This window comes from Phyllobates terribilis, unplaced genomic scaffold (assembly GCF_046119375.1).
Source record: "Phyllobates terribilis strain yellow unplaced genomic scaffold, ASM4611937v1 Scaffold_1__5_contigs__length_1240528914, whole genome shotgun sequence".
Classification (NCBI taxonomy): Eukaryota; Metazoa; Chordata; class Amphibia; order Anura; family Dendrobatidae; genus Phyllobates; species Phyllobates terribilis.
The window spans coordinates 267,537,563-267,561,402 of record NW_027362761.1 but is presented as its reverse complement, the minus strand read 5'-3'; the positions used below and the strand labels follow the sequence as shown (position 1 = coordinate 267,561,402).

General features: G+C 40.2%; 1 protein-coding gene across 1 annotated transcript in view; it reads right to left on the bottom strand.

Annotated features, from left to right (window-relative positions):
• TBX5 (T-box transcription factor 5) overlaps positions 1 to 23,840 on the bottom strand; it is an 87,204-nt gene that overhangs the window by 37,458 nt on the left and 25,906 nt on the right. The window lies entirely within an intron of this gene.

Sequence of the window (23,840 nt, the reverse complement as noted above, 5' to 3'; positions counted from 1 at the left end):
GGGACATTCAGTTGTGTTGTGCAGAAGTCAGGTGGATACACAGCTGATAGTCCTACTGAATAGACTGTTAGAATTTGTATTATGGCAAGAAAAAAGCAGCTAAGTAAAGAAAAACGAATGGCCATCATTACTTTAAGAAATGAAGGTCAGTCAGTGCGAAAAATTGGGAAAACTTTGAAAGTGTCCTCAAAAGCAGTTGCAAAAACCATCAAGCGTTACAAAGAAACTGGCTCACATGGGGACCGCCCCAGGAAAGGAAGACCAAGAATTACCTCTGCTTCTGAGGATAAGTTTATCCGAGTCACCAGCCTCAGAAATCGCAGGTTAACAGCAGCTCAGATTAGAGACCAGGTCAATGACACATAGAGTTCTAGCAGCAGACACATCTCTTCAACAACTGTTAAGAGGAGACTTTGTGCAGCATGCCTTCATGGTAAAATAGCTGCTAGGAAACCACTGCTAAGGACAGGCAACAAGCAGAAGAGACTTGTTTGGGCTAAAGAACACAAGGAATGGACATTAGACCAGTGGAAATCTGCGCTTTGGTCTGATGAGTCCAAATTTGAGATCTTTGGTTCCAACCACCGTGTCTTTGTGCGATGCAGAAAAGGTGAACGGATGGACTATACATGCCTGGTTCCCACCGTGAAGCATGGAGGAGGAGGTGTGATGGTGTGAGGGTGCTTTGCTGGTGACACTGTTGGGGATTTATTCAAAATTGAAGGCATACTGAACCAGCATGGCTACCACAGCATCTTGCAGCGGCATGATATTCCATCCGGTTTGCGTTTAGTTGGACCATCATTTATTTTTCAACAGGACAATGACCCCAAACACACCTCCAGGCTGTGTAAGGGCTATTTGACCAAGAAGGAGAGTGATGGGGTGCTACGCCAGATGACCTGGCCTCCACAGTCACCAGACCTGAACCCAATCGAGATGGTTTTGGGGTGAGCTGGACCGCAGAGTGAAGGCAAAAGGGCCAACAAGTGCTAAGCATCTCTGGGAACTCCTTCAAGATTGTTGGAAGACCATTTATAAGGCAAGAAATCCCACTTATTAAACCTGACAGGGCACACCTGTGAAGTGAAAACCATTTCCGGTGACTACCTCTTGAAGCTTATCAAGAGAATGCCAAGAGTGCACAAAGCAGTCATCAAAGCAAAAGGTGGCTACTTTGAAGAACCTAGAATATAAGACATATTTTCAGTTGATTCACACTTTTTTGTTAAGTATATAATTCCACATGTGTTAATACAGAAAAACCTTTAAATGAGAAGGTGTGTCCAAACTTTTGGTCTTTACTGTATATCTTGTACCATGCCCAATTTTATCATGGCTATAAAGAGTTAACATTAGCATTAACCTTCTAAGCCCAAGGGAAGGGCAATCCTTCAGCCATGTTTCCCTAGAGGTTTCCTCTACAGGGGTTTTTTCCTCTACTGAGCGCTTTAAGATGACTCTTTGTGAGTCGGAGTTTTGCCAAGTTTAATCTCCTTAATGCTTTTGCAGGGGCATCTACTTTATAAGTTTACCGAAGTAAAATAGGTGTTTAATTAAAAAAAAATGGCTAAAAGTGACACATGTGACTTGGAATTTATAACACATCAAAGCTTTGCGGTTTAGGAGTCAGGTGGAAGTTGCAGACAAGTTATGGTGGACTCATTTTAACTAACAGAGGATGTAAAACCTCATGGTGGTGAAGAGGCTCAGCTTTGGTGACCAGCCTGAAGGATGTTGTAATGGTAACATCAATCAGGGGTGGGCACAGTGGTTAAGCACACGAATGAGGGTCATTCGTGCCCTGAACGTTTACTAGCTCTGTTTGAATGGCAAACCAGTGCGTGCGGCCCTTTTATGTCTGTCTGTCCTTGGGCTGTATGTCAGACATCTGGGGATATCACAGGACTTGTGAATCCCAATGTACTAGCACTTCACGTGACTCCTACTGTGATTGTTTTAATCCTGTGATTTAAATAAAGTTGTGGCCATTTTGACAACCAAAATAATGTGTTTTGTGTATTTAATCCAGGGTCTACTGTAGGTTTACTGTAGTTATAGTTGTTTTAAGGTGGAGTGTGGGTCCGTCCCATAGCCAAAAGTCATGAAAGACTACAGCTCCAAGAAGGAATAAAGGTAATTTTCTCCTTGTAGCCGCACTTTTGTTGTAACGCTATTAACCTGCAGAAAACGCTTATATCTGTGTTTTAGAATATAACAGGTTCCCTTTAATGACTCAGGCTCATGGTTTGCATACCTTGTCCTAATGAGGACTAACATACCTGAAACATAAGTATGTAAGTTGGGATGAATAGGCCTACTATTTCTGGTTGTATCTGTGTTCATTGTTCTGCATGGATAGTTGGTCAAATTCATGCATGTCATCCTCACTTTTCTAAAATTCTGGATTATCCCGTTAGAATTATGTATGAACTTTTTGACATAATGACAATGTAATTAATTCCTTGAATATGTAATAGAAACTTCATATGGGCTATTGGGAAGGTATATGATTACAGCAATTGCTCCAATTGAAAAGACACAGCACAGATACACATTGGTGTTATAGAAGGTAAATATATTTCTTGATATTTATAGACTAGGCAAAGCTGTGAAGTTTCTATAAAATAAAAACAGATTTTATTCTGTGATTTTACTGCTGTTCTGAATGTCTCATAAAAATAAGACATCTAATACCTTCAATTACATAGGTGTAAAGAAAATATCTCTGTTGTCATTAAAAATGAATGGCTACGTGTACATCATCACTATAACATTTGGCGTCAGCAGAAGCCAAGTCTCGCCAGCCACTGCAACAAGGGAGACATCCTAGCTCACGAGGCCCCTCTCATCCTGTTGGCTTAGCCAAATTCCTTTGACATGTAGGTAACTTGCAGGCCTCAGCGGTGAATGATCTAATGGCTTTTAATTTCATTAGAGTGACTCTAATTGAGAGGCTACCGCTGCACTTTTGCTCTCGGGGGGCATGCTACCCTATTCCCTCAGTCTCTTCTCACAGTAGGGGCACGGCTGTTACCCCCTTGTGTCTGCCCCACCCCCAGTCTCCCTCTTCACCTCCCACCACTTTGCTGCAATAACTACATGCTTCGTTACACTCTGACTCTTTGTAGCCTGTAGAGATGATGCATCTCTCTGTGTATCTGCCATCCGGATAATTCACTGTCAGTTACCAACATTGTCCAAGTTTGCATTGTCAGGTAGAAATTCCTTCAATCTGTTCATAATGAAAGCAATATGGAGATACATCAGGTATAGTAGTAGATAGTAGAATTATGTAGGAATTCTTTAATTATAACATCAGGATAGATTGCTAATGAAAAATTATTGTAAAAAAAATTGCATAAGGCACAGTATACTGTACTTTATTTGAAAAAACAGACATTTCTTTTTCCAGTATACTTCTTCCTAAGCTTAGTCTACCATGTATACCAATTACGCATACCAACTATCTTGGCACAGGGGAGGCCAATTGCATAGCTTTCCATGATGTGAAGACTTACAAGTAATGAATCCTTTTGAGTTGTGATGTTTACTGAGAAGCAGTCTCGACTCTCCATAAGTGACAACACTCTTATCTTCATGCTTTCCGGATATTTGCCATTATCACTTTCACTGAGTACAGTGGTTGAATGTATTTCACTGCATGTCATGTCAGGTAGAGGACGATGGGAATATGGACACAAGTACAGATTCATGGTTTGCTTGTAATTTGGTATCAAAATTGGGAAGGCTGACAGAAAACATCAGCAGGGGGCCACTTGACTAATTCCCAGGTCAAGTAATGTGTATTAACTAGAGATGATTGAATTGATCCGCTGTGAATCGATTTTAAAGCACCACTCCAATGGGTTTTTCTATTGCAGGGCTGGAGTGGTGCTACAAATTTAAGCTACCAGCACTTAGCCTCACACTTACCAGACGTCGTCTTCATCTGTTCCCGGCGTCGGTCTCCAACAGTTGTGATCTGCCAGATCTCTCCACTGTTTGCTGGGCGATCCAGATGCCACAACTCAATGGAAGTTTATGAAAGTCAGGAAAAGACTTTCAAAGACTTAAACTGAGAGCTTGTGACCGTTACCCATGAATTCACCTCTTCACCTCTGACCTTTGTCAGAAATTTTGGTCGCAACATGGCAGAACAGAACCAGAGCGGCACCGGGAAGAGGTGAAGATGGTGGCTGGTAAGTACAAGACTAGGGGCATGGAACTTAGGTTAGTAGCACCACTCCAGCGCTGAAATTAAAAAAAAAACTTGGAGTGGTGCTTTAAGTCGAATTTCATTAAATTTGCAGTTCTCAACGAACTCAAACAATTCACAATTGGTCTTGTGCCATTTCACACATTCCCAAAGACATCACATTACGTGCAAGCGACCCCATGATGCTTTCCTGGGATAACATCATGTGGTCTAGTACATCCAATCAAGGGGGACTATCATAGCCACTGTAAAAGATGAGGCAAAGAAAGCTGCCTAGGTAGAGGTGGCCAGAGTGTACAGATCATCATTAGAGACTGAAAGAAAAGACTAAAAGAGTGGAGAACTACTGTAAACAGAGTGTGGTGTGTTACTGCAGTGCTGAGGAACATAGAAAATGGGAGTGATAGTCATTGAATAATACACATAGATTAAAGTGGTAAGGGGACATAGTGATAGGAGAGGTGCAGGAGCTGCTGAATCTGTGTGACTGTGAATTGACTGATCCTGTGAATTTATTAATTACACCATGTTTTCTCATTCTTGAAGCACTACAAAGGAGTATGGTTGTTTAAGTCAGAGTAATATTTTTCCTACTGAAGAAAAATACTGAAAGTAGGCTAGACTGAGAAAGTGTGCTTTTTGGCTTGTGACGTCGAAAAGCCCTAAGTGACATATTTTTTAGATTTTTTACATTTCTTTTTGTAAAGAGCTGTCTTTCTTTTTTTGTATGTATGCTGGAATGCATGAGGGTTGACAGCCATATCCTTGCCATCAAGCAAAGGGATATATTGGATAGCTTTTAGACAGTCAATGTACAAGCAAAATGGGGGAAAATTTTGCAGCTTCCAAAAGGAAGTCTAATTTGGCATATTGACAGGATAAACTGTTCCCTGCTCGGTAAAGCTTTTGCCAAGAGGACACCTGCCAACTGCACAAGCAACGAGGAGACTCTTCTCTACTGCATGCAGATTCAATGCTCCACTGCCTGTGCCAGCACTAGGGCCGGAACAAGTAGCTGAGGCGGCAGCAGCAACTATAGTATTATTGACACAATATAACAGATGTTTCATACGCCATTACACCAACCTAATGCACTTCAGCACACAGAGACATATCAGCTGAACATGCAGATTCAGTCATACGTGGACTGTGTACTTTTTCTGGCAGATACCCTGAGCCCTGATCCCATGGACTTCTGGGCCAGCAGATTGGACCAGTGACAAGAACTGGCCTCGATTGCTATGGGTATGCATTATGTCCAGCTTCCAGTGTAGTGTCAGAGAGGGTATTCAACATGGCCAGTGGCTTTGTCATGTCCAAGTGGACAAGTAAGCCTCAACAAATGTGGAAAACCTTACATTTGGCTAAATGAGTCAGGCATGGATCAGTGCCAACTTTCATTCACCTATGGCTGATGCCAATGATAAGATCAGCCTGGCATCTACTCCCTGTCCATCTTGTCATCTTTACTATGCTTCTTTTCCTATGCTTGCCTGTGCTGTCCCTACACTACCAGATATTTCCTTGCCTTCTCTGTCATATTCCTATACTTTGTGGTTGCTTCAACTTCCACTGCCACTATACTGTACTGCTACTTGGAAGCATACCCTCTTCAGGGTGCACAAAAATGAAACTGCTCCCAAAATAGGGATAATTTTTTTTTGGTAGACAGCCAAACCAGTCACACATCTCCTGCCAGCTGCCCACTGTACTATGTAGGGCTGTATTATACTGCTGCTGCAGAGACTGCCAGAGATGGATTTACATTGTCAGGCATACTATTATTCTATATTGTGTAATTGCTGCCAATGCCACTTCCACTGCACTGCTGCTAGATGCCCACACACGTCTCTTGCTTGTCCAATGTGTTATATAGCTATACTGTACTGATGCTGAGAAGCATACTCTCTTCCATGTGCACAAACATAAAACTACTACCAAAATAGGGATACTTTTTTCATGGCTTGCTGACAAGCTATTTGCTTCTTCACTTTAAAAACAGTTTACATGTGCATGCTCCCTAAATAAAGGACCGATTTTTTAGATGGCTTGATAAAAAGACATGTAATTGTTTATTTTGTGTATAACAAACTCGTGGATCTCAAAAAAGGTACAATTTTTTCACTTCTAGTTGAGAATCCATTGCTTCTTCACTTTCAAAACAGCATACCTGCTTCTGCTCCTTAAATAAAGGGATCATTTTTGCATAGCTTACGAATATACCATTATTTCTTCATTTTGTAACTAGGAAACATCTACTGGATACTGTTTGTTAAGAAGCCATGTTGCTGATACCAAACAAAGGTAATGTTTGGATGACTTGTGAAAAAGCTATTACAATCTTTTTGAAGCTCACAAACATGTAACATGTTTGCAGCACCCTTTGGGAAACAACAACAGTCTCTTCCATGTGTACTGCATATGTGTAAAAACCAGGAAGGCAGGTAACTGCCCACAAAGAGGGATAATTTTTGGACCCTTTTTTACAAGTAAAATAGATTAGTGCGGTAGGTTGTTAAAAAGGCTGTTGGTCAACAAATAGTTTTCATTCTTTTATATATAGTGAGGTCACCTTAACATTTTTACAGCTGAGTTTGCAATAAAGAGGTCAGAAGCATTTCAATACAATCCTTGGAGACCTCAGAGTGTTACACATCTTTTACTGGGCAGTCAAAGGCTAAGCAGTACTTGCGATTGTGAAACTATTCTCAGCAAATCAAATTGAACAATGAATTGTGAATTATACCAGCAAATTTGAAAGGGAAAATGTCAGGAAATCTGTCCATCAGCTGAATCTCAAGGAACCATGGGTAATGCAGCAAGACAATGACCCAAAGCACACAAGTTGTTCTAATAAAAATGGTTAAAGGGAATCTATCACTAGGTTATTGCCACTTAATCTGAGAGCAGCATAATAAAGAGACAGAGACCCTGATTCCACTGATATATCACTTACTGTGCTGCTTAGTGTAGTTTTGATAAAATCACTGATTTATCAACAAGAGATTATCATCAGAGGACTGGTAAACCTGCTGCCAGGTAGACAAGCATATTCATGAGCTCTGTATAACCCCATCTTCACCACTGATTGGCAGCTTTCTTTGTACACTGTACATGGGGAGAAAGTTGTCACTCAGTGGTGGGGGCGAAGTTATACAGAGTTCAACATTTAGATAACTGCTTGATCTGCATCAGATATAACTGTAATTTTATCAACATGTCAGCAATGATCACAATAAGTGACACATCACTAGAATCAGTGTCTCTACCCCTACATCATGATGCTCTCAGGTAGAGTAAAAGAAAACAGATTCCCTTTAAAGAAGAATAAAGTTAAAGTTCTAGAATGGCCTAGTCAAAGTCCTGACCTTAATTTTATAGAAATGTTGTGGAAGTACCGGAAGTGAGCAGTCAGGGGAAAAACAGAGTTAAAGCTGTTTGGTAGGGAGAAATTGGCTAAAACCCCTCCAAGCGGATGTGCAGGACAAATCAACAATTACTGAAAAGAAACATTTAGATGCAATTATTGCGCTGCACAAGGGTGTCACATAAAATACAGAAAAAAAAAGGTTCATAAACTTTTGCCACTCTCAGACGTGTGATATTTTCCTCAATAACATATGACATTTTCCTCAATAAAAAAATGATACATTCTAATATTTTTGACTCATTTATTTGATTTCGTTTTCTTCATCTACAATGAGGACTTTGTTGAAATGTTGAAAATCTGATGTACTTTTAAGTTAAATTGTGCAGAAATATGAAAAATTCTGAAAGGTTCACAAACATTCAAGCCCCACAGTATATCCGGTTGTTTTACTGGATATAAGCGCCATGAGATGTGTTTCGGAACAGCTCTGCCCACTAACACTATGGAAGTAAACATGCATGCATGTATAATCATGTTTATGGTGTTTAGAAATGTTAAAAAATGTGAGAGAGACAGCCTACTAGTAAGAAATTGTCTTTTTTTTCCAACAGTTGAGAATAAACTGGGAGCATGCATAATAACTTGAGGGACACCCAAGGGTTTTACAACAAGTATCACACATGAGGTTAAAATACCCAAATTTTATTTATTACATATTTAAAAATACTGTTGGTAGTGTGAGTAGTTTCGATGCATTTCGAGCAATGCTGGGCTTTGTCATGTTTTAGCCAAAATGCGTGGCCCCACCTGCTACCGCCAACAGTATTGTTTAAATATGTATTAAATAAAGTTTGGGGATTTTAACCTCACTCCTGGTGCTGAATGTACAACTCCAATTTAAAAAAATGGGGGTCATTGTGTAAAATGTAAAGGAAACCAGACCGCAATGATTTGGAAATCTCTTATAACCATATGTTATTCACAACAGATCATAGAACAAAGATCAGAAATAAAAGTTAGACATTTTCCATTTCATTTGAAGAAAATAAGTAATTTAGAAACTGATGGCAACAACACATCTCAAAAAAGTTGGGACAATGCTATGTCTACCATTATGTAGCATCTCCTCTTCTTTTTACAACAGTCTGTAAATGTCTGGGAAGTGAGGACAATTGGTTGAGTTTTGGGAGAGGAACGTTGTCCCATTCTTGTCTGATGTAGGATTCTAGCTTCTCAACAGTCCTGGGTCTTTGCCAGATTTTTAATTTCATAATGCGCCAAATGTTTTCTATTGGTAAAAGGTTTGGACTGCAGGCGGCCAGTTCATCCTTCTCTGAAGCCATGCTATTGTGATGCATACAGTGTGTGGTTTAGTATTGTCTTGCTGAAATATACAAGGCCTTCCCTGAAAAAGATGTCCGGATGGGAGAATATGTTGATCTAAAACCTCTATAAAATGCTCAGTATTGATAGTGCTTTTCAAGATGTGTAAGCTGCCCATGCCATCGGGTCTAATGCAAACTGATACCATCAGACATGCAGGTTTGTGAACTGTACACTGTTAGCAAGCTTGATGGTCCCTTTCCTCTTCAGTCAGCAGGACACGGCATCTGTGGTTTCCATAAAAAATGTAAAAATTTTACTCATCTGACCACAGAACAGTTTTCTATTTTGCCTCAGTCCATTTGAGAAGATGACAGCATTTCTGGATTGTGTTGGTATATGGCTTTTTCTTGGCATAATAGAGCTTTAACTTGCATTTTTGAGTTGTACGTGGAACTTTGAACATAGATAATGATTTCTAGAAGCATTCTTTAGCCCATGCAATGATGTTCATGACCAAATCATGCCTGTTTTTAATGCCTGAGAGCCCATAAATCATGAACATCCAATACTGAGCATCAGCCTTGTCCCTTGTGCAAATGGATTTCTCCAGAATCTCTGAATCTTTTGATGATATTATGTACTGTAGATGGTTGGATATTCAAAGTCTTTGCAGTTTTTTTGTTGAGGAACATTTTTCTGAAATTGTTCCACAATTTCTATATGCAGTTCACAAATTGGTGGACCATCTTTGCTTCTGAGAGTCTGTGCCTCTCTAACATGCTCTTTTTATATACAGTCATGAGAATATGTTTAAAATGGATCCCCAGCTGCTTTTCAATGACACTTACTCTTCAAGCCATTTTTAACCCTGTCTCAACTTTTTTGAGATGTGTTGCTGCCAACAGTTTCTAAATGAGTATTTTTTTTCAAATGAAATGGAAAAATGTCTAACTTTCTGATATGTGTTCTATGTTCTTCTATGTTCTGTTTTGAACTTCTTGAAAACTTGGCTATATCTTTAAATCATTGCATTCTTGTTTTCTTTACATTTTACACGGCGTCCCAACTTTTCTGAAATTGGGGTTGTACAACTCTTGGATTCACTACTGCCTTGAATGTTTATGTTGTGGTCCAAGTACATAACTCTTTGCTGAATGACCATTAATATCTTTAGTATTTATAGAAGTTTATATATTTCTTAAAATTGGCTGTTTTTATGAAATATTTGCATGAAGCTAAGTTCAGTGTAATATACATGCAATCTATATGCCAAAAAAGCAAAGGCAGTGTGTGAACAATTGAGTACACCTTTACCATTTCCATAAGAATTATGAGGTTTAGCAGCAGCAAGGTACTGAAATTCAAATGTGCTTGATTAATTGTTCATCAGCAAGTGCGACTTCCTCTATTAAAGCAGAAGTTTGATGTTATATACCATTCATGCATGCGTTAATACTATACTAAGAAGGAAAGACATTACCAATGATCTTATAGAAACAATTATTGTTGCCCATCAGTCTGGGAAATATTATAAGGCCATTTCCAAACAATTTGGAGACTATCATTTTCCAATGAGAAAATGGTAAACATTCCAGACAGTTGACAATGTTCCCAGGAATGAATGTCCCAAAAAAAATCACCAATGCAATTCTCCAATGCTCATAGAAACTGCAGCTCACACCCTAAAGGCTTCAATTAGCATGTTAAATATTCAAGTTCATGACAGTACAATTAGAAAAAGATTGAACAATTATGTCTTCTTTGGAAGGGTTCTGTAGTGCCGGTGTCTCTGCCTCCTGCCTCCCTCTCCCGGCAGTGACACCGAGCCCCTCACCGGTGCGGCCCGCTCCTCTGTCATCCTCGCACGCTGATGCTGCCCTGGGTACACGCGCAGCACACAGATCCCCAGGCACTGAGCTTAGGATGCGCACGCTCCCCACATCTTGAAGGGGCTGCGTGCGCCGTCCTAAAGTGTCTCCAGCCAATGGCCAGAGAACACTGACTATTTAAGGCACCTCCTCCAACATGGAGGTGCCTGTACAATGTTGTAAGTTTGTTTCCTAACACTTTTGTTAGTTCTTAGGTCCCAGTGCATGTATCTCCATTTACTTGCTTGTATACCAGCCATGACCGCCTGCCTGTCTACCAGCCGTGCCCGTTAGCCTTTCTATCAGTCTTGCCCACCAGCCTGTTTATCAGCCGTGCCCGCCAGCTTGTTTAACAGCCGTGCCCGCCAGCCTGTCTATCAGCTGTGCCCACCAGCCTATCAGCCATGCCCGCCTGCCTGTCTATCCGCCGTGCCCACCTACCTGTCTAGCTGCCATGCCTGTTTGACTGTCTATTAGCCGTGCCTGCCTGTGCCTGCTCCTTCCCTTTGGGGGTCAGCTTCCATCCACTCGAGGTCAGTCCAGGAGTAGCACCTGGTCCGCCTCCCTCTTCTCTCCTTGAAACATGGAGTCGTCAAGCCACCGTTCATCCGAGGTCAGACTTGGTAAGGACCCTAGTTACGCCCCTCTGGGCTCTCCTCAGTCCACGGTTCCACTACCTGTCCCGTTACAGGTTACCTGGATAAGGCCACTTCTTTCTCAAAAGAACATAGCTAAAGTTTACAAAGTTGCATCCCAACAAGCCAAAAAAAACTTCTGAAATAATTGTCCTTTGAATTGCCAAAATCAAAGTGTGAAGTGTAATTGTTTGATCATAATTATCTGCACCTTGTTGGCAAAAACCAAACACAACTTATCAACACAAATACTTCATGTCAACTGTCAAGCACGATGGTTACAGGGGTGATGACATGGGCTTAATTTGCAGCCACAGGACCTAGCCACCTTGTAGTTGACCGTGAATTCCTTTGTACACCAAAGTATTCAATATAAGCCAATCTATCCAAAAGCTAAAGCTTGGCCAGAACTGGGTAATGCAACCAAATAATTAACCCACTCACACCAGCAAATCTGCTTTTGACAAAAATCAAGGTGTTGCAATGGCCTAGTCCAATCCTCAACCCAATTGAAATGCTATGGAGAGAACTTAACAAAGCTGTGCATATATAAATGCTGACAAACCTTAAGGAACTTAGGCAAAATTGTAAAGTGAGCCAAAATTCCTCTAAAACAAAGCTGGGCAACTGCAACCGGTGAGCCACATCTGGCCCTCTGACTGTTCCAATCCAGCCCTCTAGCCGAGACAGCCGAAGGGCTGAAACAGTGGCCCACGGGGTGCACCATGCCCTCACCCACCTCCCGTCCGCTGCCACCAACTGTCACCACTATCCGCATTCTCAGGTTGCAGATAGCAGTGAATACCTTAGTGCAGGACGGGGCCGCCGGCCCCTACTTCCACCAATCAGCGTGTGCAAGTGAGCCAGTTGATGCGATGATTTCACTTCATCGCATCAGTGGTGCAGAGAGTCAGTGCACTGGAGACAGGAACAGATCACCAAGGCAGGAGAGAGGTTGTGTGTGTGTGTTGTTTTTTTTCATATATGTGTATGAGATATAGTGTATTCACGTATATAGGGAGCTATATGGGGGCTCACACTGTATATAGAGAGGCTATGTGGGCTCATACTGTATGTAGGTGGCTTTGTGGGGGCTCATACTGTATATAGGAAGCTATGTGGGGGCTCACACTGTATCCAGGGGAATATGTGGAGACTCATTCTGTATATACAGAGGGATATGTGGGGGCTCATACTGTATGGAGGGGGCTGTGTGTGGGCTCATACGATATATAGGGGGATGTCAACATACTTAATTCTGCTCAATATTAAGTGATACAATTAATATTACTATAAAATAATTATAATTAATATTTTAATATTAATATTGAGAAGAATTAATTTCAACCTATGGTTTGGCCTCCACAACAGTCATGGTCTCTAATGTGACCCCTCTGAAAAAATTAATTGCCCATCCCTGCTCTAGAATAATGTGAGGGACTGATAAAGTTATACAGAAAATGATTACTTCAAGTTATTCTTCATTTTATTGATTCATGGGTTGTACTTATTTTTTACCTACTGCTTTGGCAATTTTGCCTATTTTTTTTTTTATAAATAATGACATGGTATAATTTGTCAACTGTTGTTATTAATCTATGGTTGTATTTACCTAATTTTAAGACCTTATAAAGACCCTAATTTTTTTTATTATGTGTAATTGTAATTTGTATAATTATATTTAATATGTAAAACCACACAGTTCAAAAACGGTGTCCTTAATTTTTCTCATAATTGTATTTCTGAATGAGAAACATTATCAGCTGTTTATACAACCAGAATTTTGAAGTATTGCATTAGATTAAAAAAAATTTCCTTGCATAAAAATGAACAACATATTGGTTATTAAAGTGTTATTTCTAACATTGAAAAATGTTACCTATCCATGGTATAGGTGAGAACTTTCACGGGGACCCTCACCAATTCCTAGAACGAGGCTCTGAAATGCCCTGTTGAAATGAAACTTTCTATGGGTGTGCAGGAGGTAGCTGAGTTTAGTGCTCTGCTTTTTTCAGCAGATTTATCATTAATTAATAAAATGAAATGCTCGGATGCATGTCATCACTCCAATCTGACAAGGGATTTCAGAGTCCAGTTCTTGGGATAAGTGGGGGTTTCAGTGGTCGGACCCTCACTCATTAGAAAGGTATTATTATTATTATTTATTATTATAGCCCCATTTATTCCATGGCGCTTTACATGTGATAGGGATATACATAGCAAAAACATTTACATAATCTTAACAAAACGAGTCAGCGACTGGTACAGGAGCGAGGACCCTGCCCGCGAGGGCTCACAGTCTACAAGGGATGGGTGAGGGTACAGTAGGTGAGGGTAGAGGAGGTCATGCAGTAATGTGGTGGGGCGGTGGTTACTGCAGGTTGTAGGCTTGTCGGAAGAGGTAAGGTATAACACATTCTGTGCTGGGTATAACCCTTTAAGGCAATAATGGTTCTTCATGGGGGTTCATATATTGGCAGAATTCTCATTTATATTTAACAATGTACTAAATCTTAAATCAATGATCATATTTCCCAGACATTTCAGATACCACTCAAATATTATTCTTTCCCTCATTTGTTTCCTTTCCACATGTATATGCGTGAAAGTTCTGGCATGTCATGGCAGCACAGTGGCTCAGTGGTTAGCACTGTATCCTTGTTGTGTTGGTGTCCTGGCTTCCAAGGACAAGATCTGCAAGGAGTTTGTATGTTCTCCCCGTGTTTGCGTGGGTTTCCTCCGGGTTTTCCGGTTTCCTCCCACACTCCGAAGACCTACTGATAGGGAATTTAGATTGTGAGCCCCAATGGGGACAGCGATGATCATGTATGTAAAGTGTAGCTGAATATAATAGTGCAATAGAAATAAGTAAAATAATAAATAAAAATAAAAGTTGATATGTCGTGTATATGCCTGGAAGAGCATATTAGGGTGCATAGATTGTACTGTCCGGTTGAGTGAAATTTTGTTGGAAACCAGAGCTTAAGATTTACACTTTAAATGTAACATAAATCTTTATCTAGACATATTCACAAACAATAAAACTACATGGAAACATGCTAGTGCTTATATTTGTCTGTTCCCTTCACAGACCAACGAGGACACACATTGTGTTCAGCAGTTGCTCTACTTTTTCTATCCTGCAACTAACTGTATTATGATCTCCAGAGTAAAAACAGAAGAAAAATCTAAAAAGATGTGTCAGTATTTATTACTATCTACAATCAAGAAATTGCAAGTCTTTCCTAGTTGATGGTCATATCAGTGTATTCTAATACATGTGTATTCTAGCGTGAGTGGTAGAATGTGTGCCTTTAACCATCTCTCCAGCCGTATATTGAGCATCCCTGAGATTACTGCTGATTTGTTATAGAAATTATTTACAGGAATTTAGTTATGCCATCTTTATGGATAATCTAAGCGCATATAGAGGTGAAAGGGTTAAAGTAGACAAGTTATGTTGAAATGGAATTTCCAGCCATTCTAGCGGATGCTGATAGAATTTGCCTGTTGTCTTATGATAAATATACAGGCTCAAAGCAGGACTTATCTGTAGAAGCCTTTGAAGAGTGACTTAACCCCTGCAAGAGTGACTGAGGTTTGGAAGGAGCTGCTTGCACTTCCATCCGGCCTCATGTTGCCCTCTGCTCTCCCCAATGCTTAGATCTCTTTGTCTCTGGAACTCCTTATCCAATAGTGGATGTGAGCTGGATTTGATCCTTTGTTTATTGCAAGAGATGTCTCTTTTGTCTCTTTGTCCATACAAATTGAGAACCCAAGTCAGTTTAGCTAATGAGGGTCATGCATCAATTCTTTGATAGCAGTAGACCAGACGGTCTAAAGGTTTTATGTGAACATTTTACCTGTTTAGTTTAATCTTTCTTACTTTAATAAATACTAAGATTAATTATTCTTGCATACAATACTTAATTTTTTTACTTGTCTTATTAAGAGCCAATACACATTGTGGGTATTTGTTGAGGATCTTGTTGCAAAAAGTTCTTCAACTTTTCTATTCATTTGAGACAATATTGACGTGAATTAGAAATATCTGCAAGAAAATCTGCTATAAGGGTATGTGCACATGTTGCAGCAAATGTTTCTGCAGAAAAACAAGAGCGTTGGCAGTAGAAATGCGTTTTTGATGTGGTTTTGCATGTATTTTAAACTCAATTTACTTTTTCCACATTCATTTGAATGGGTGAAAAGCGCTGCAAAAAATGCTGAAAGAATTGCCATGCTGCAGATTTGAAATAAGCTTAGATGGTTAAAACCAGCCGTGGATTTTCCGAAATCTCATTCACTTTGCTAGTACTATAAAACGCTTCATTTTTGCTGGATCAAAAATGCGTGGAAAAAAAACATTGCAAAATCGCAGCATGTGAACAAGCCCTATAGGTATAAAAGTATGGCTAGAATTGTACTATGTGTGTAAATAGCCAATTTAGCTTATTGAAATCTGATTGGTAGTACTTATAAACAATCGCAATGATTGTAACATAATATAAAGGTTTTACCTATCAGTTTTAACTATTTGATTTGATTGACTTTCTATCCTGATATATAATGATGTTAACTTGAAGTTGAAATTGCAATTAAGATAATTTAAATGCCATTAGTAAACATACGTTATTGTAATAGAATGTGTGTGTTTAAATATGTATATTTAAATATATATATGTATATATAAAATTTTTACATATGCATATATATATATGTATATATATATATATATATATATATATATATATATATATATACATATTGAATTTGCTGCACAGCCAAATGTAGGTTATCAGTGAGGTAACAGTAGATTAGTACATGTGGAATGATATCTCCATGTGAAAGGCCCAGGAACTCCAAGGTTAAATCCAAAGTCACTCTCTCTTATCTGCACACTCACAAGCAGTATTCATTGATAGCGCACAGCACCGTTCTCAGCGCTCATCCCTGCCTTTGTGCTTCCCATAGTACAAATAAACATTCTGGTGATGCAATCATCTCTGTGTTCTCCATTGATGTCTTAAGGTTTGTCCACACTTTAGGCCCTTTTTACACTGGAGATGATTACTTGAATGTGAGTTATTCTGCATTTATTCCAGCCATTAAAAGATCACTGATTGGCTTGCATATAGAGAGGCTGACTGCACTTGCATGCACACAGAACGATCTTTAATAGAATTGTTATGTACTCATCTAATATCGTGTTCTCGATGGCACATGTCCTGTTTACACAGGATGATACGCTGCCTAGAATGGTGACTTTCAAGCAAGCTTAAAAATCATCTTATCTGATGAATCAGTGTTTTGCTTGTTCAGCAGGTGAATGCCAGCCTGTAAACAGGCCTATAATCGGGAAAATGCTCATTCAACATGAAGATTATCAGGAAACGCTTATTAGTCCTAGGAACATTCATTCATGATTATTGGCCCGTCTACATGCACCACAAGTTTGCCCAGTGATTGAAAGACACCAGCAAAATGCTCGTTTGTGGCTGAACACGTTTTTTAGGTGGAGATAAAAATTATCAACAACTGGCATCATATCCTGTCATGCTTAAAGGGTGTCCTGCCAACATTAATAAAAGGGGGAACAAGTATATTAATGAATGATCACTCATATAAACCTCTTGATCATTGTCACACAAAAATGAAATTAAACAAGCAGGGATTGACTTCCTATATCAGCAGTCGACATGAGTTTATTGGGACATGTCTAAAGACCCTTAGGGATTAGACTGTTACGTACCTATCCAGGGTATCCCAGACTCTGCCTCCTTCTACTGGGGCTGCTGCTCTCTGTTGTGCTCCACGTTGGGTTTTATAAATTGCCCAGCATGGTTCTATGACATTATCTCTCTAGGCCTCTTAAGACTCACTAGGACACACACCTCCATGTTACAATTAACACTTCTAGTCCTGAGTTTGGTGTGCTTCATCCTTTATGCATTCTGTGCTCTCACACTGCAAGACCTCTGAGTTGCTGCATACCTTCAGCCTTGCTGGCTACCAGTCGAATGCCATCTCCTGCATTATCCTCAAGCCACATTAGCTCACAGACTATATTTGACTTTGTTCATACTGTTCACTCAGCCATGCTATACATCTGTGGTTCTTTTGCCTATCTCTGAGTGTTGCTCTGTACTGGCTATGTTCTCTCTACATCTGTCCCCCTGTGGTCTCCAGTGTACCAACTCCTTTGTCCCCACATGCCTTTCTGCCTACTGCACCATGCCTGGGGTCCGTTTGCCCTCTTGTACCTGAGGTTTCATATATTCACGTCACCAGGTGAGCTTAATATAGACAAAAGCCTTTTGTTTGCCATATACATTATATTAAGCTCCTAAGAAACAAGCTATTACAATACTTCTTTCAGGGGCCGAATACTGTGCTCAACAACCATGGGTTAGCCTTTGTGTCCCCCCTGACTCTGCGTATGCATGAGCAGTTCGTGTTTAAGAAATAGTATTTTTCTTCTCTTCAGTAAAATGACTAATATGAACAATGTATATGATATGATATTGAATATGTACCATATTTACCAAACTGGACTTGACTCTCTGCAACTCATTTTTGCAGTTGTTCACATCAGTTTAAAAATTCCTACACCATAATTATGTGATATATGTTGGCCCTTTTTGTACAGCAAATAACCATTAGGCTAAGTGCCCACGAAGCTGAAATGCTCCGAATTTCTTCTGCATCTCCCTGGCAGGAAAAACGCATGCGGATTTTACATGCGTTTTTCCTGCCAGGTAGAAGCGTTTGTGAAGCATGCATTTCCGCATGTGGGTTGTAAAGTGATTTCAAAGTGATTTTAGCATCACTTGGAAAACTGCTTGACAAAGTGGTCACACTATATAAATCCATGCAACTGGCATGGATTTATATAGTGTGACTAAGTTACGATGCTGAAAATGCAGCATCAATAGTAAAAAAAAAGAATAAAATGGTGAAAAATAAAAATAAAACATTATACTCACCTTCCTATGGCCCCCAATCTTCTTCTCCGGTGTCTTCGACGGCTCATGGTGGTGTAAAAGGACCTTCCATGACGTCATTTAGTCATGTAACAGGTCACGCGACCGCTGATGTCACTGATCGCGTGACCTGTCACATGACTAAATGACGTCATGGAAGGTCCTTTTGCACCACCGCGAGCCGCCGAAGACACCGGACGCACCGTACAGGAGACCGGGAGCCATCAGAAGATGAGTATAATATTTTTTTTATTTTAATTCTTTTTTAACTACAGGTACTATGGTACCCGTGTCTGGAGGAGAGTCTCCTCTTCTCCAGACCCGGGAACAATCCGCGCATTGAATCGCTTAATATCCGCATGTGTACATGTACTCATGCGGATATTATGCAATTTAATGCAAGTCAATGGTGGCAATTACATTGCGTTTCCGCAAAATTAATGGACGTGCTGCGGATTTTTCCGCAATGATAATCAGCAGCGAAAATTTCCGCAGCATGTGCACAGCACATGCGGATTATCATTGGGGACCATGGGGCACGTATTATAAAGCGTTTTTTAAGCGTTGTCGCTGTGGAAAACGGATATATCGCTTATCCATATATACTATGCAAATTGCCTCTTCAGAAAGGAAGTTCTACTTTGGTTTCATCTGACCATATGACATTCTCCCAATACTCTTCTGGATCATCCAAATGCTCTCTAGCAAACTTGAGACGGGCCCGGAAATGTAATGGCTTAAGCAGGGGGACACATCTGGCACTGCAGGATCGGAGTCCCTGGCGGCGTAGTGTGTTACTGATGGTAGCCTGTGTAACGTTGGTCCCAGCTCTCTGAAGGTCATTCACTAGGTGCCCCCATGTGGTTCTGAGATTTTTGCTCACCGTTCTTGAGATCATTTTGACCCCACGGGGTGAGATCTTGTGTGGAGCCCCAGATCAAGGGAGATTATCAGTTGTCTTGTATGTCTTCCATTTTCTAATTATAGCTCCCACAGTTGATTTCTTCACACCAAGCTGCTTGCCTATTGCAGATTCAATCTTCCCAGCCTGGTGCAGGGCTACAATTTTGTTTCTGGTGTCCTTCGACAGTTCTTTGGTCTTCACCATAGTGGAGTTTGGAGTGTGACTGTTTGAGGTTGCGGACAGGTGTCTTTTATACTGATAAGTTCAAACAGGTGCCAGTACTACAGGTAATGAGTGGAGGACAGAGCAGCCTCTTAAAGAAGAAGTTACAGGTCTGTGAGAGCCAGAAATCTTGCTTGTTTGTAATTGACCAAATACTTATTTTCCACCAAAATGTGAAAAAAACTTTCTTTCCAAATCAGACAATGTGATTTTCAGAATTTGTTTTCTCATTTTGTCTCTGATAGTTGAGGTCTACATATGATGTCAATTACAGGCCTCTCTCATCTTTTTAAGTGGGAGAACTTGCACAATTGGTGGCTGACTAAATACTTTTTTGCCCCACTGTACTTCTTCCAAGACAGGATTTAGCTGCCTGCCATAGCAACTGTCATGGAATTTTCTCTGTCATTCGGTCACACTTTTTTTCTTAACCTTACCTTATGTCTCCCTGATAGTCAGTCACAATGATACAACCCTCCCTCTGTGTTTCTTCTCCCTCTCCAGAAACTTGTAACATTAAATGTATAGGTGAGCACATACATATTGACTAAATGTTGGCCAGAACCACCAATTTTGTTAGGACCTACCAACCAAATAGTGTGTATGGGCATGTCATGAGAGAGAGCTGGGGGGACAAACAAGTGCAATAGGGCGTTATCCAGACAACAGCGTTATAGGGTGATGTGGCTATGCTCACCTTGTGGTGTTGTGAGCACAACACTTAAGAGGACTCAAAACAGAAATCTAGCTGCTGCTCCTCTGCAGGTTGGGGAATCCAATGTACAAATCAAATATAGGAGATGTGGGAATACTGCACTGCTGTTGGTATTAGATAAGAATATCCAGAGAGTCCAGAGTACTGTAGAATAATCGCGGTTTTATTCTCAACGCGTTTCAAAGCATCTATAAATTCTTCATCAGGAAAAACTAAAGAAAGTCTTTCTGTGGTCTTTCCTGATGAAGAAGTTATAGGCATGTCATGACTCTCTCTCAAGAGCAAATGTCATTGAAAAGAAGGTTCAGTCATGGTGGATTTTGACATGTCCAATCCTTTATTCTTACTGCAATTAACCACTGCTGAAGCGTCAATAACTATGACTTATTCCCCTTCATCTATTGAGAACACCTATGCTTGGCTGAGACAAGAGAGCATGTACATAGGGAGTTGGGAGGGATACCTGTTGGTCAAATATTTGTTTGTCCGACAACTATTTGGGGTGTATGATGTCTAATGTCTGAAAAGAATGACCGATAATATTAATCAGAGATGTTTTAGAACGTCCAAATCCTTCACCCTACAGCCAGAAACATTTATTGTATATACATAAGATAGGAAGAATGGGGTGTTCTCTGGTCCTTGATTTGCTATTCAAACCGGATAGCTAAGGAGATGCAAGGAAGCGCTGGCTGCTATCCATTATACTCTATGGGAGTTACAGTTAGACCTTTATTTACAAACAATTTTCATCTTTTTAAGCATATTTAGGGTCCATGCACCTAACACTGAAGCTGTGGGACGTTGCGCTATCATATGATTCATCCATTATCAAAAAATTACGTCATTCCAAAACAACGTAGTTCTCTCATGTCAATATATTTTAGGGATCTTTCAGACAAACATATTAAATCTTTTGTGTTTGCTGTCTGTATGCAAAACGGGGAGCATACTGACAGCACAAAACCAATGCAAGTCAATGTGGCAGTTCACATGAATGTTTTTACACATGGATCGATGGTCTGCATGTAAAAAATTTGAACATGCACTACTTTGATCCATATTCCGGATCAGACTCGCCCATTATAATTCATTGGGTGCGCAAAGAATAGATCACATACAGGTTATCATCTGTATGTCATGCATTTTTCATGGATCCATTCCAATTATAAAGATAGAAAACTGTATTTGTCTTTTAATATTTATAAAATTGTTCATGTAAAACCTAAATGCCATACAGATGCACAAAACGGACATATGGATGGCACGCGGATGTAAAAAACAGACAGATGGAACATAGTATGGATGCCGAAACGTCAGTCATTTGTGGACGAATAATGGATGATTTTGCATACACGCATGTGAATCTGGCCTAACACTGATATCATGTGATCGGTTTTTTGGCTCTAAATTCATAGTAATATGACTGTGAATGAGTCCTAGTGTTATCTACTTCATTCGTTCTATGTGTACATTATACGGGGATGCCTGACCTGTGGACATACAGCCTGTGCTATAGCTCTCTCCATGCCTCCGCATGGCACCTTAATGCTCCTATAGAAGAATAAACCTGTTATATGCAATGTGGTGGAATTTGAACATGGCACTTAATCTATAGATTTCTTTGGTTGGCATACTATTGTTTTATATCTTACCCATATAGGTTAATTAATAAAATATAAACTTTAATGGAGGCTATTTGTATATGAGTTTTGACAACATCTTACTTTGCCAGTGATGACAGGCCAGGTGACCATTATGGGGTCTGCCCATTTCTTCCAAAATCAGCCATATACAAGTATGTATGTCAGAAGTTGGCAGGATTTGTATGGAAAGGGCTTACATGCTGGTTTCATTCCACAAATGGCAGGAATTGCTGTGATTGATCCCAGAAGCTTAACCCATTTGAAACCATGGTGTATAGTGATCATGGCTTCTAAGTAGTTAGTGAAGCGGGACCCTCTGTCACTTCCATTGTGACCCTGGGACAGAACTGAGGAACTCTGATGGGTTGTTTAATAGCAGCCGTGGACCCCAATTCAGACTTATTGAGCTCCTAAATTTCTATGTATGTTCATGACAATATGACAAATATTTTCATGATATCAGTGAACAGAAACATTTATTGTTTCTATTCAAAGAATGAAAATCTGTTTTCATATTGTCTAATAAATACAAAAAAATCGCTGCACACCCTAATGTGGTGCTCAAGAAGGGACCGTGCCCTGTCACATGTGAAAATAACCTTGGCACTCAAAAAATTCTGCTTAAGAAAATTTATTGCAGTCCATATTAATATACAGTGAACTGTATATTAATGTGGACTGCAATAAATTTTCTTAAGCAGAATTTTTTGAGTGCCAAGGTTATTTTCACACTTCATATTGTCTAATGGCCCCCATAAAAATTAGACTAGTGTCAGCTGAACCCCCTAATATCGATGGGTTCGGCCGACGGTCGAATGTGTATAGGCATGCCAGCCAACTAATAGTCGGTAGAAGTGTCGATCACGTATGTCCGATTTAGGACAGCTGTCCATATTGTTCTCCCTGTGATAAGTCACCAGTTGATGTGTAAGTCTGTGGCTTTCTCTTGGAGAACATAGGAGTAATGATGAGCGCAAGTACTTGTTACTCAAGTTTGCCTAAGGTGCTCTGGTATGCACAGAGTATCGTGGGTGCCAGGCAATCCCCACATGTTTTGTGGCTGTCTAACAGCCGCGAAACATGCTGCCGTGGGGACTTGAACATGTCACTCTAGCACCCGCGATACTCTGTGCATACCTGAGCACCCTAGACAAACTTGAGTAATGAACACTTGCGCTCATCACTACACAGGAGTGCTCAGCCGAGCGAGCACTCCTGTGTACGGGAGAGTCGGCTGAGATGGCCAAACGATCGGCCAAAGCATTGTTTGGTCAACAGCCATCTACTATGTATGGCCAGCCTAAGTGATCTTCCCATAATAGGCCCACTTATTGAAGCAGCAGATTTAGGTCAAATGTGTTTTCAATCGCTGAGTGTAAACAGGAATGATTTAATTCACTGCCAGCAAACAGAATGTGGTTAGGAAAAGAAACACAAAGGGCCCGATTCATAAAGGTGTCTTTGCTAGTTTTTTGGTGTAAAACACCTTCAAATATTGCAAAATTTTTGCACAGCACAATATTGCAATAAAAGTTTATGACTTTTGGTGTTTTTACACCAGTCCCAGCCAAACTTACCAAAATGGGCAGAGCTGAGGCGGGATGGGGTGTGACAAAGCCTGCCCAACAAATTCATTAATATGTATGCCACTAAATTTTGACAGAAATGTACTCCAGTCTCCAACAAATTAGGAGCACCTTACTCCAGCGTTTCCTTCATAACGCCTGGCATGAAAAACGCAGTCTTAATAAACCAGCTCCAAAGTATATTAGTTTTCATACATTACTTGTGTCTGGTCAGTTTTTTTTGGTATCTGAGGTGGATACAACTGATGGACCATAGCCAGATCAGAAAAACTCTGCGGTTAGTTTTCTGATCCAGATCTAGTACCCATTAGATACAGCAACTGTTGCATCAAATGAAAGGAAATGATCCCATGGAAATCTATGGGATTG